Source organism: Carya illinoinensis, chromosome 9 (genome assembly GCF_018687715.1).
Source record: "Carya illinoinensis cultivar Pawnee chromosome 9, C.illinoinensisPawnee_v1, whole genome shotgun sequence".
Lineage (NCBI taxonomy): Eukaryota > Viridiplantae > Streptophyta > Magnoliopsida > Fagales > Juglandaceae > Carya > Carya illinoinensis.
Window position 1 is genome coordinate 44,131,032 of NC_056760.1, and position 13,258 is coordinate 44,144,289.

Genomic DNA, 13,258 nt, shown 5'->3' on the forward strand with positions numbered 1-13,258 from the left:
GCCCACTTCAAAAATCCCATATTTCAATGGGCTTAAAAAAAAATTTGTGTCTAAAAATATTATTTTTAGATTCAAATTATTATATAATTAAATCTTAAATTAAAATTTATATATATAATAATAATTTAAAAACTAATAACATAAAAATTATGTTACTAATTTTTAAATTTGTTAAACTTATTCACAAGAATCACAAGAGAGTGAGACTTGTTCATCACAAGCTTGCATATGCCATGGGCACCCTAGGCCTCATTTATATAGAGCTCTAAGGCCATACAAGAGTCTTACTTGAGCAATGTGGGACTTATTGTTAAGTCCCACATTGCTACAATAAGTCCCACATTGCTCAAGTAAGACTCTTGTATGGCCTTAGAGTTCTATATAAATGAGGCCTAGGGTGCCCATGGCATATGCAAGATTGTGATGAACAAGTCTCACTCTCTTGTGATTCTTGTGAACAAGTTTAACAAATTGTAATATTATATATATACAATTTGTAAAATAAAAATATATATTTATAAATATAAAATATATATATATTTATAAATATAAATATAAAATGCGGGGCGGGGGAAAAGCGGGGCGGGGTTGAGCCCTGCCCGCCCCCCGCCCCCGCTTAGTGTTTTTCATGCGGGGCGGGGTCCCCCGCCCCGGCATGTGCTGTGCGGGGTACCCCGTCCGCCCATGCGGAGGCGGGACGGACGGGGGCGGGGTAGGCGGGCCCCCGCTGCCCACCCCTACTTAAAACCCATCATTATAATTATGTATTCTATATTAATAATTGATAGGAATTCTTGAATTACAACAAATGACTTTCAAAATAACTGATAACTTTTTGTCACTGTAATTGAAATTTAGAATTAGCTACTTTTTGGTGGGACCCACTCATAATTTAGAATTCTTTTAACCAAATAAATTGGAGAAAAAATAACATAGGAAATTTTCTAATTTATAATCAATAATTAGAATGATATATTTTCCACCACTTTATCAAATCTTCATAAAAAGTTAAAACAATCTTATCTCATTTCTATATCCAAACACACATTTTTATAAACCAACTCATCTCATCTTAAATCAAACAATTTCTCTACTATTTAGAGATTTTTGATATCACCTCATTTCATCTTACTATTCAAATGAGACATAAAAGAACAGTGTTAAATGCTTTCCCACTCAAGACGTCTGTCATGGCCATTTGTTAGCCCATGCTTTGGAGCATGTGTGTTTTCCTTCGACTAATGTCCTAATATTTTCTATCTTGTTCATTTGATGATCCATATAGCCACCCTTGGATTTATTGTTACATCCCTTGAAATTTCTTCTATCATCTTTTAGAGAATCAATTGATCTTAAATGTGATAGCAACTAAGTGTGCTTCCTAACCTCATCGGTAGACTCAAGTTTTAAGGAGGGAGGTGGTCGACACCTATTGTAGCAAGGTCGATCCCCAAGATTGCTAGGAGTAGGAGGCGCATGGTGAGATGGCAAGATCTCCTAGGATAGATTACCCACCTACTTGTTGTATTTCGTCTTCTTATCCATTCTAGATCAAGCTCATGTAATAGGTTTGTTGTTATTGAGACTTGTTGTGGATTTAATCTTCTAAAGGTATTTTTCGGTTACACTTTTGTTCCTCGAGCCTCCTCAATTGATTAAAGAAGTTTTGTTGTAGCCCTCCCCTCAAAACACCATTTTCCCCTCCCCTTAAAACATCATTTCCCTATGCTATGTCCATTTGCACCAGAAACCCATTCATCTGATGTTGCTCCAAAAATGTTAGCTTTCTTCCTTAATCTATATCCATTAGTTAATCACCATAAGTTATTTAAATAGTGTATTGCATTGGAAATATTTAAGATGAATATGAAAGACTATTAAGAAATGCCACAATTACTTAACATCTAAAATGTATATAAGAGACTACATTTTTATTTCTCAAGCCCCCATAGTTGCTTAGAGAAAAGTTTTTTGCAACCCTCCCATCAAAACAAAATTTCCCCGTGCTATGTCAATTTTGTACTAGAAACCCATCTCAAGTCATGTTGTATTATTATTTTTCTCCCAAAAAACCCATATGACTCATGTGTTGCTCCAAAAATTGTAGCTTTTTTCATTAATCAATATCCATCAATTTTTCCTCCTCTACAATGAGCTGGAGGTGAGGACTCATAGGTTATAGGGTAGGCCTTGAGGAACATTTAAAATGTATATGAAAGAGACTAGTATCGATGCCAACTATACCAATAAACTAATGCAAACTAGCTACCAACCTTAAGGATAAAGATGCAAAGAGCTTGCTTCTTCCTTTTTTTTATAAAATGATTTCTATAATAAAGGGGCACCCATTCCTCTTCTCTAGAGGGTTAATAATAGCCACTTCATTAGTCTTGATGGTTAGCCCTAAGGGTCAGGAGTTACATGTAGAAGGGTTATTATATAGCCCCTCCCCCCATTTGGATGAAACACTTGCACCACAAACATGATCTTTCTCAATGTGTTAGTTCTCTTTAATCCCGGCATCTAGGGTGTAGAATTTGTGAGCGTTGCTCTAGTCTTACCACGTAGCACACTTCACCATCGATACGTGAAGATTTCAGATGAACACTAATGACGGAAAACTTGTTAAACAACTGCACTAGATCCAAAATATTTCCAACAAGATAATATCACTTCCGCTAGGTATTCTGATCTAGTTTCTCTAACATTGGTATCAAAGCATAAGTTGGTTGTTCCCCATTTATGTTGTGATTTGCGTGTTCCCATTTTTTTTACAAAATATGTTACGAGAAAATATGCTTTGTGTATGCTCAAATTTTTTGTTGTTCTTCCCGATTGCATGAGTCATTGCGCGTAGGAAGTTGTATGTGTCGGAATGGTCACTGCAAAGACAAAAGAGCATTGCCATTGTTGGTAGCTTTTCTCCTAGCACTTGGTCAGCTGCATTTGAGCTTTGCTCAAAATCAAAACGCCTTTGCTTCACCTAGATTAGCGTGCACTGGGAGGTGCAGTGCACTCTATTAAAGAGTAGAGTGCATGACCAAGCCAGTTCTTTGAGCGAGCCTATTGTGCGAAGTAGTGCTACGATGCGACATGCAACTAATCCTGCACAGTGCCATGGTGCCGAGCAAGCTGCAATGCACATATCAATGATAGCACACACCAAGAGTCGAGGCTAGCGACTACTTCACATGGAAGTGTTGGGTACGCCTCGATGCGATGTGCACCTAGAGGTGCATGCCCCTTGGTGCACCATGCACTTGAGGTGCGGTAGCACTTGGTGCTAATGCTGCATGCCAAAGTGTGGAGGTACACCACATTGCAATGGTGCATTGTGCACCCAAGAACAGTTGCACACATGTCCTAACTCTGTGTACATCGAGGTGCAACGCTACCAGAATCGCGCACCAAGGTGCAACGAGCTTTTTCGTGAGCAGAGCCGCTCATTAGGCGAAGGCGACAGGTTCTGCTGTGAGCAGTGACATACTCCAGGTTGATTGCTACATTGAGCTTCACTCACCAAACCTAGCAACAGTTTCTATTGAGAAAAACAGTGAGCCCTTGCTGCACACTGCTGCAGGCACTACCTTGGATAAGCATGGGTGGTGACAGTGAGCATTGTGACTCGGGTGCAATGCTGCCAACTGCCAGGATATGCCAATGAGGAATATAGTGCAGCCACAAGCACATATTTTCCATGGAGGTGCGAGGAGCACTTAATTGCGGCTAGATCTATCGCGTGAAAGGGCGTTGTGGTAGACTGTGCAGCCTGAAGCGAAAGGGGATGGAGGTTTGTCATTGCACGCTACGCTGAGTAATGAAGCAGCACCTGCAACAGTGGCACTGAAAGGGTACCTGTGGCAATGCAAACTGTTACATTGAACTGTAATTGTTGGGTGGAGGAAGAAGATGAGTAGTTTTTTTTTTTTTTTTTTGTATTATCATAAAATGGGTTTAGGCTTTTGATAGGGTTTTGGACTTTTGTTATTTTTTATAAATAAGGCCCATTATTTAATCCAACCCAGTTATGGGTCATTTTTTAACACATGAATTCAACAAATTTGAAAACTTGTATTTTTTTTTTTTTAAATTCTAGACCTGTTTCCGAAAAACCCAACTCAATTTTAAAAAATAAAAAAGGCTCCTGGGTGAACTGGGCATGAGCCCAATAGGCAAACACTTGCTCTATAGCTAGGCGCCCATAAGGGTGCAGCCCGCTGGCAGTGTCCACAAGAAGTAGCACAAATTATTTTTTAACAAAATGCTTGGATGAGGGGTTTCAAACCTAGAAATTCAAACCTCATGGAATTGAGCTCAACCATTGAGTTGTGCCTTACTAATGTTGTGACTCTACTTTGTTTTTATTTGTTACTCAGTAAGTAGTTAAGCCACATGACTATTATTATGAACAGAAACGCTTATAACCGGTGGCACCTTTTTTCTCTAATTATCGAAGACCAATGAGAAGTGGCCACGTAGGGGTATTATGCAAAAGTACGGTTGAAAGCGAAACAAGCGATCAACGCCCCCTCCCCCCCCCCCTCTTTTCTCTTTGCTCTGATTCTCTCGCGCGAGGGAAATCCTTTCCCTCTCACTCTGAAACTCTCATGCGAAAGGGATTGCGAAAGAAGAAGTAGATCCCTTCCCTCTCACACTCTGAAACTCTCCTTGCTGGGCTATCTATTTACTTGCAATGGTAGTTGAATCCTCTTCTGTTAAGATTCCAAACATTGTACATTTTTCTTGCGATACTTTCTTGCAAAGCTTGAGGTGCAAGTTTTATTCAAATCTTAAATATATGTTATATATTTTCTATAACAACCGTGGCCTTTGACTTTGAGCTCCGAATTTATTTCTCTTCTTGTTCATTTGTATTTCTTTGTTTGTAGCCATAGAGCACGTCATTTTTATTCGATTTTGTTCTTCTTCCACATTACTCACCTAACAGCTCTCCCCACTCTCACATGCTTCCTCTGGCTCTCTCGCATTGGCATTTAATATTACTCATTCACGGTCTGCAGTTGTTCATGAGAACAAAGCCTCTGTCCCTATACTCATGTCTATATTTTTGTTCGTTGCCACATTGTTTAATCATCCAAATCTTCAGTAACCTCTCAAGTCTTTGTACCTAACCTCCTCACCATGTTCTATCTCTATCTCCACACTGCTTTTAGCTACATCACCTTGAGCGTCGTCACCACTACTGCAACTTTTAGCTCAGTCACACTCCAAGCTTTCACTTCGCAAAAACGCTGCCTCTCTTCAGTAGAACCAAACGACGTCACCAGCCCTCCACGTCGTCTCCACTTGCTCAGAAGGTACCATCAAACACCTACCACCACTCCTGATCAGTCGTGAGACCCAGCTGAACCACCCAGCTCCTCTCGAATCTCCATTTTGGTGGCACTACCTCACTATCTTTCTTGTAGGTCTTGGAGGTCATGTTAGGGTTCGATCACGAGAAAGAATGAGAGAGACAACAGAGATGGAGTGAAGAAGCAAGAGGGGCCAATGGCACAAAGGTTTTCGCCTTTCGGTGAGAGAGAGAGAGAGAGAGAGAGAGAGAGAGAGAGAGAGAGAGAGAGAGAGAGAGAGAGAGAGAGTGTGTGTGTGTGTGTGAGACTACAGAGAATGGGGGGGATGGGAGAGGGTATGCCCAAACAAACCCAATCCCCTGTTGCTCGGCATATGAGGTCTTGTATTCCCAATTACGTGACAACTTGTCATTGGCCTCCGATATATGGGATTTGCAAGAGACACCGGTAGGAAGTTATTTTCTATTATGAAATATTCTTTTTTTTGTGGTTACTAAATACATGCATGCCATAACATTATGAGATAATTCTTGTCACATTTTTTATGCATTTTATTCTATGCTATAAATTGCCTACATTATTATTTGTTATGAATAATCAATATTTGGATGCAATGTGATTATTTTTGTGCATGTATTGTGATTACATGTAGTTGTGTAAGCTTATTTTATCACTTTAATTTGTTAGGCTAATTCTAGAAATTAGTCTTTACTTTCTTTTTAAGCATGTGATAAAATAAAAGATTAAGTAGCCCGAGTTTAATTAGTTCATGCTTATGATTAGTTCAAGCTGATTTCTTCGATTTAGGAAGAAATTGTTTTTTAATATGACTAACTCGATAGAGGTAGATTGCTTATCCAAGTGAGAGTATAGTTAATATTGATTTTGAATTAACCTCCTATACGTTATAAATTTGTGCAAATATTAACCTAGAAATTAATAATTAGGCATCGTGGCACAGATGATGATTAGAAAGCTCAGTGAATTTTCAATCTTGCGACGTGTATTAATTATTTTTATTCTGACTTAGATTGATATGGCAAATTTCTTATATGTGTATGTAAATAAATGCGCATAAATTAGTAATTTTGAGATAACTGAAAAGAAAGCCTAGAGATTGTGTATATGACTTAATTATCATTAATCTCCTCCATGAATAATAGTTGAAAACGAATGAAGATTATTATGAGTGCCAGATAGTCTTAGACTATCATTATTGTATAAAACCTCTTAAAGGTCTAGAGTAAAATTGGAAGTGCGTATGTGATGCATGCACTACAATTTTCATTGAAGTTTTCATGGAAGTTGAAGGGACAGACTAACACATAGAGTTAAACCACTATTTTGCCTTTGATAATCTTGTGGATAATATCGGAAGTTGCATGTTGCTTTTTATAATACAAAGATTAATTGATCCCTATATTTGACGTTGAACATTATAACTTTGAAGTAATTTAAATTAATTCACATATAAGCACATATTCTATAAAACTTACTAGTATGTCTGGTAAGTAAGGACATTCTTGATTAGCACATCTATTTTAAAGGTTTTATCAGTGCACCTCTCTATGGTATTAGCACTGGTAATCTTACTCAAGTTTTCTTTTTGTCTAGTGAGAACAAATAGGTTCTTGTAGATATATGAATTTAGGAGGACTCATTGAAAGTAATGTAATACCAAACACCTTAAAGGTTTGCATGATAACTCTAGCAAAAGTCTGAATAATTAGGTATGGCTTAATTAATCTTAAAAATCTTGCTTGTAGTTGCACTGATGCAATATAGGTTTTAGGCTAAAATAATTTCTCTCAAAGTTTTTCTTTTCTCTCCTATTGTGGATTGCAGAATATAAAAAAATATTGAGTAAGAAATAGGGATATATCACAAACTGCAGTATTAGTACTGGTAATCTTGCTCAAGTTTTCTTTTTCTCTAGATAGAACAAATAGGTTTTTGAAAAATATAAGCTTAAAAGCACCCCTTAAGAGTAACGTAATACAAAGCATATTGAAAGTTTGCATGGTAACTGTGGCAAAAGTCTGAATAATTAGGTACAACTTAATTAATCCTAAAAATCTTGCTCGTGGTTGCACTAATGCAAAATAGGTTTTAAGTTAAGATAATTTCTCTCAAATGTTTTCTTTTCTCTCCTATAGTGGATTGGAGAGTATGAAAAATATTAAGTAAGCGAGAAATAGGGATATATTACTGGTTAGCGACTAAAACGTTACATACTGCATTTGTTGCACAAAATGATTTTTTTTAACACTTTTAATGCGATATTAGTGAAGTCTATACCTAATTTGATTTAAGATTCATTGAAAACAATAGCGTTAGTGAGAATTCTTAAAGATTTATAAGTCGGATGGTCACTTATTGACCCAATGATATTATTTCTCAGTTGGAGAAATGATATGCTAAAGTGTGTTGTGGAGGCATAGGATTATGGGTGTGAAACTTGAGAAATTGAAGATTTTCTTACTAATGAGATCACTTTCTTTTATTTAGTAGAGTCAACAAGGAAAAGGCAATGTGAACATTCTCTATGTTAATATTCCTATACATGCACACTAAAGACATGAAATGAGAAATATTGTCTCATCATATAAATGCAAATCCAAATTTTTTTTAACAGTAGGAAAATATTTTTTGCATAAAATCTTTTCTGACTCACAATTATATGAATTATGTAATGAGAGCAATTATCTTGCAATTTTATAACTTATTGAAAATGGAGTTATAGTTTAATTATGATGCAAAGCAGTTATTACATCACACTTTTCTTAAAAGAGTTAAATAGTTGATTATCATAGGAGAATTAGATGGAACTTTGAGCGCATGATTGTTGCTTGTATTATTTTGGTACAAAAAGTGAATGAATGCTGCTGGTATTGTTTTCATGCTGCTTAAACCAACCATCTATTCAAATATACCAATATACCTAGTCATTTTTATTAACGATCTATTGAATTAAATGGGTTCTTTGAACACTGTTGAAAGTCTTAGAAAAGTGTTTTTTAAGAAAGTTAATGTAGATGATGATTTGGTTGTCTTAAATTATTAATTGTCGCATAATGAGTAGTTTTCATACTATGGGATAGTGGACATGGTTTTTTAAACAGTAGCTTAAACTTCATGTCTAGTGAGACTGTGTATACGAAAAACAGTTTTAACGAACTCTTGTTCAAAATCCATAGGTAATTAATGAGATGACAAGTACTAAAAAATCTAATTTTTTCTATACTATTTAATATTTCCATTATGATTTGCACATGTGAGTTAGAGGTAGAGATTTTATTAGAGGATAAATATTACTTACTTAATAAATCGAGTTTGTGATGTGATTTAGATAAGTCATTAAAAGTAATGGCTAGATTTTTGTGATTGTCCTTGGGGGCAAAGGCCCTAATCGTTTTACCCTTAATGAAAAATAAAATTTGGTTATCTTACATGTTGTTGTTAAGTACAAGAGCTTCATATAAAACTCCGAGGTTGCAAATTAAGTTTGTTGAATGATACTTGGGATCACCTTGTAGAACTTAAAAATCGCAGTTAGACTTGCTAACTAGAATCTAAGGTTTATACTATGAGATTAACCCTAAGTGAAATTCATGGTTGTGCAAAGTTTTTTCTACATATAAAATTTGAGTCTCTTGGTAGGCGCATGTTTTGGAAAGTTACTATACATGAAAATGTGCATGGAGAGAAATGGTCATTAAACACCACTTGAGAGTTGTGGTTTCATTATTTTTAGTTGACCATGTGATTTATGTCCATCATGGTATTGCTCAACGTGCACATGACATTGAAGTGTTCTATGATCATGTGGCATGGTTGGAAGCATCTTTTGGTAAGCACGTACATTCACCATAAATTTGAGAGTTATGGTAAAAGAAAGGTATGTTGACAGGCCTAAATCGGCTCACTCACACGAGCAATCGCCTTACAAAAATGAGACAATGTGTCACTCGGTACTTGTCCAGAGATGGATAAGTTGTAAGATACAAAAGATATATCGTCTGATACAAAAGCTATGTCGCCTTAGTGGAAACTAAGATAAGGTCCATCATATTTAAAAGGACCATGCATGGTTACTCACAATTCATGTAGGGTGTGGTTTAGCAAGATGTAATATCCTCTTTGATGCTTTGGATATGTATGGTGTATTGAGATTAGATATACACTCTTTATTTTTTGAAAGAGAAATCTACTGTAACATGTATTCCATACTACATATGCTTTTACGACCAACAATAGAGGTGAGTGAATGGATCCCTGCTTCCTCACCGTATGAGTCTTGTATGTCATAATTGATGACCTTAATTTATTTATACCCTTAAGAGACCTTTGATTATGTCACGAGCTTTATGTTTTAGTGTTTGCTACTTTGGCATGCTATCTATGACCATAAATGATACGGTCTAAAAATAAATTGCTAAGAAAGCGACTAGACTGAGACTAAATGACATGAGGATGAAAGGAATACTATTTGGTAACACATCGATATAGATGTGTACTCACTGCGGGCAAGTTGGGTTGTTTCTTATGAGTTGCGACAGAGTTGTGAGTACATAATGTTTTATGGAGATTGAGCATTGCTCTAAGTCATTTGTACTCAAGAGGAATTAGAAATGTTTAATCTAATGTCACCAAATGAGTTGGGGCATAATGATACATTTTTAGGAATGTTGCTATACTGGTCTTCTTTTAGAGAGATTTAGTATATTGCTCCCATTTTTCTTTTGCACGTGTGATCGATAGTCGCACAACCAATTGGCTAGTATGAAAAAGATTTAAAACATATTGAGATATGCAGACTTAAAATCTTATCCACTATGTGCGAGTGTGAGATATAATAAAGGGGCACCCATTCCCCTTTTCTTGGGAGTTATGAAGTGTCACTTCATTAGCCTTGATGGATGGTCCTTAACAGCTGACTAGGGGTTACATAGAGGGCCCCTCTACCCTTTGGATGAGACACTTATACTACAAACATTATCTTTCTCAATGTGTTACTTCTCTCTAGTCCCGGCATCTAAGTTGTAGAATTTGTGAGTGTCGCTCTGGTCTTACCACGTAGCATACTCCGTCATCAATATGTGAAGATTTTGGATAAACAACAATGTTAAAAAATCCATGGAACACCTGTACTAGATTCAAGATATTTTCGAGAAGATAATATCACTTCCGCTATATATTATGATCTAGTTTTTCTAACAATTTCTCTCTTTAATATTGAAAAAGATGCAGTGGTTATCGAAACGTACCCACTCAACCTAATGGTTACATCGCACCAAGCACATATCCATTATCTTACTCAATACATATTGTTTGAAGATGAATTTCATGGACCATTATTCATTCATAGAGTTATGTCAAACAATAAAAGCATACTTTGTACACATGGATATAATGATAGGGTTAGTAAAAACATGGTCATTTTTACATATACTAGCATGTTATGCAAAAATAATTTATACTAGTTGGTCAGTTAGTGTTCATTTACACTCAAGCTTTCAATATTCTAAGAATTTGTCTACTCTAGTTATTAGTATCTCTGCAACGATTTTGTGTATTTATCATTCTTTGCGGTCAAATGATTTATAAATAATACAATAGGCTTCTTATAAGAGTCTTTTTCTCTTCAAAATAGAGCTAATGTTTGTTCTAGAGTTAGTTTGCTAAATCAATTGCCTAAATTTTACTAAGAATGTCTCATCAAGAATGATGGTTATTTGAATGGGTCATCATGTGAACTCAAGTCTCAATTTTGACATCTTTTGAATATTTACATCAATCAAAACCAATTTTGCTTCTACATCAACCTCTTATGGTTATTGTATTTATGGATATAAGCTTTATGTTTCTACGTGAGTTTTGGTAATGTAATGGAGACTACAAGAGAAACCATAGCTCTCTCTCTCTCTCTCTCTCTCTCTCTCTCTCTCTCTCTCTCTCTCTCTCTCTCTCTCTCTCTCTCTCTCTCCCATGCACACACCCCACCCTTCCCTTCCCGTCCCCAAACCCTCGCTAACAAGACAATTAAAAGGAGGGCGGGAAAGCATAGCTTCTCCCAGCTTCTACCTCTCTCCCCATCATTTCCTCTTCGGCCTCTCTCGTGCTGTTTTTCTTCTTTACAGCCTCCATTTATATATGGATACACATTTTAATTTTTCATGCCCATACCATTTTTGGTCAAGAGCTTCTAGATTTACTGCCTTGAACACTTGTTGAATTTGCATGTCCACCATCTTCTAAATCTACACCCTTCAATTTGCCTAGAACAGTTGTGGAAAACCTACGTCCGGTTGCACATGAAGCTCACATGTCTCTTTGTGAGGTACAGGTGAGCTCAGGCGACACCATTCTTGGCACATTTTGATCATTTTTCTTCACCATGAATATCCTTCTCCACTTATCTTATATCTATTTATCATTTTCTATGCTTATTTTCTTTTCTAGGAATTTTTGGAATTTTAATTTGTGCTACTCAACCAACATTTGCTACCCACACACTGCTTCAGTAAGTTCCTGACATCTTTCTTAACCACCCCATTCAACCAAACTTTTTTTGACTAGCACATGGGAGCTAAGCTCCGCTATAATAATGTACCTTTCGTGTCATGCCTTTCCAAAAGCTATAAACTTCCTCCTCCAACAATGTGGGACAAGTATTCCATGGCAACCATTTCAACAAGGACTCTATGAAGAGATCCTCACTGCAATCCAAAATTGGATTGCGCTAAAATCACTTGTATGGTGACATTTTCTTGGCACAGTTCCAAGGAACATGAGAGCAGCCTAATTTTAATTAAAGTCATTTTCCAATTTATGTTATACTATTTTTTTTTTCTCTATACTAACTTGTTTTGAAGTGATTGTTAGGGTTTCACTCCTTTATCATTTGTACCATTCTTATTATAAATATAGTTGTCATATTACTCCACGTAAATAACAAGAATTTTGTTGTATTTACGTAATGTGGACTATATCTAGCATATAGTCCACTTTTAGGAACACTCGCACTTAAAAATCTCTCATTGAAAGTTTCTTCCTAGGGGATACATCTCCTTCCCCTCACCAAAGTTCTCAAGAACACGCAATAAAATATTTGGATAGAGGTTTTGGAAGAAAGGTTGAGAGGAGGGAGAGAGAAAATGGGTGTAAAAATGTGAGAAACATTTATAAACTAATTGCTTGTCTAATGTTTGTATAAAAAAATGGAATGTTTGGAAAATAGGAATTGTCAGATGTCCATGTCATACCTTGCATCAAAAAGCCATTTTGTATCATAGATAAGTTCTCACGTCACACATAACAATCAATCAAGTGCATATTGTCATACCATTTTGTCCAACATGACACACAACATCCATTCAAACCTTTGACATCATCCATAAACTTGATAACTAGCACCAATCTCATTTGAAGCTCAACATCCAAAATGATGATTACACATACAGACACTTATGATTGATATCCCAAGATTTCATGCGAATCAAAATTGTACCAAGTGTGAGGGTCAACCCGAAATTGTTATTTTGTATACGAGGATCACTCTCGTATTTGTATTAAATGTGGGCTAGATTGGGTTTTGCTCTCTAAACCTTTTTATACTAGACAAAACTTGCTTACAACTATATATAAATACCATACGTTTGAATTTCATTCTATTTGAATTAGAATCACTGGAAATTTCTATTCCGGTATATTACCCAGTACACTAGACCTCATCTTCCGATTGTTCTAACCCATTTCAATCAATTTCAGCCATTCCAGCAGGAATTTACATTCCAAACTACATTCTATTCCGTATTGTTCTAATGACAATTTTTTAACTTTCTTGAGTTTGGAAACCATTTTTGTAAATTTTAAATCTAAATCATATTTATGTAATTTTAAAATCTAAAAGTCATTATATAATTTTAAGTTTTTTTGTAATT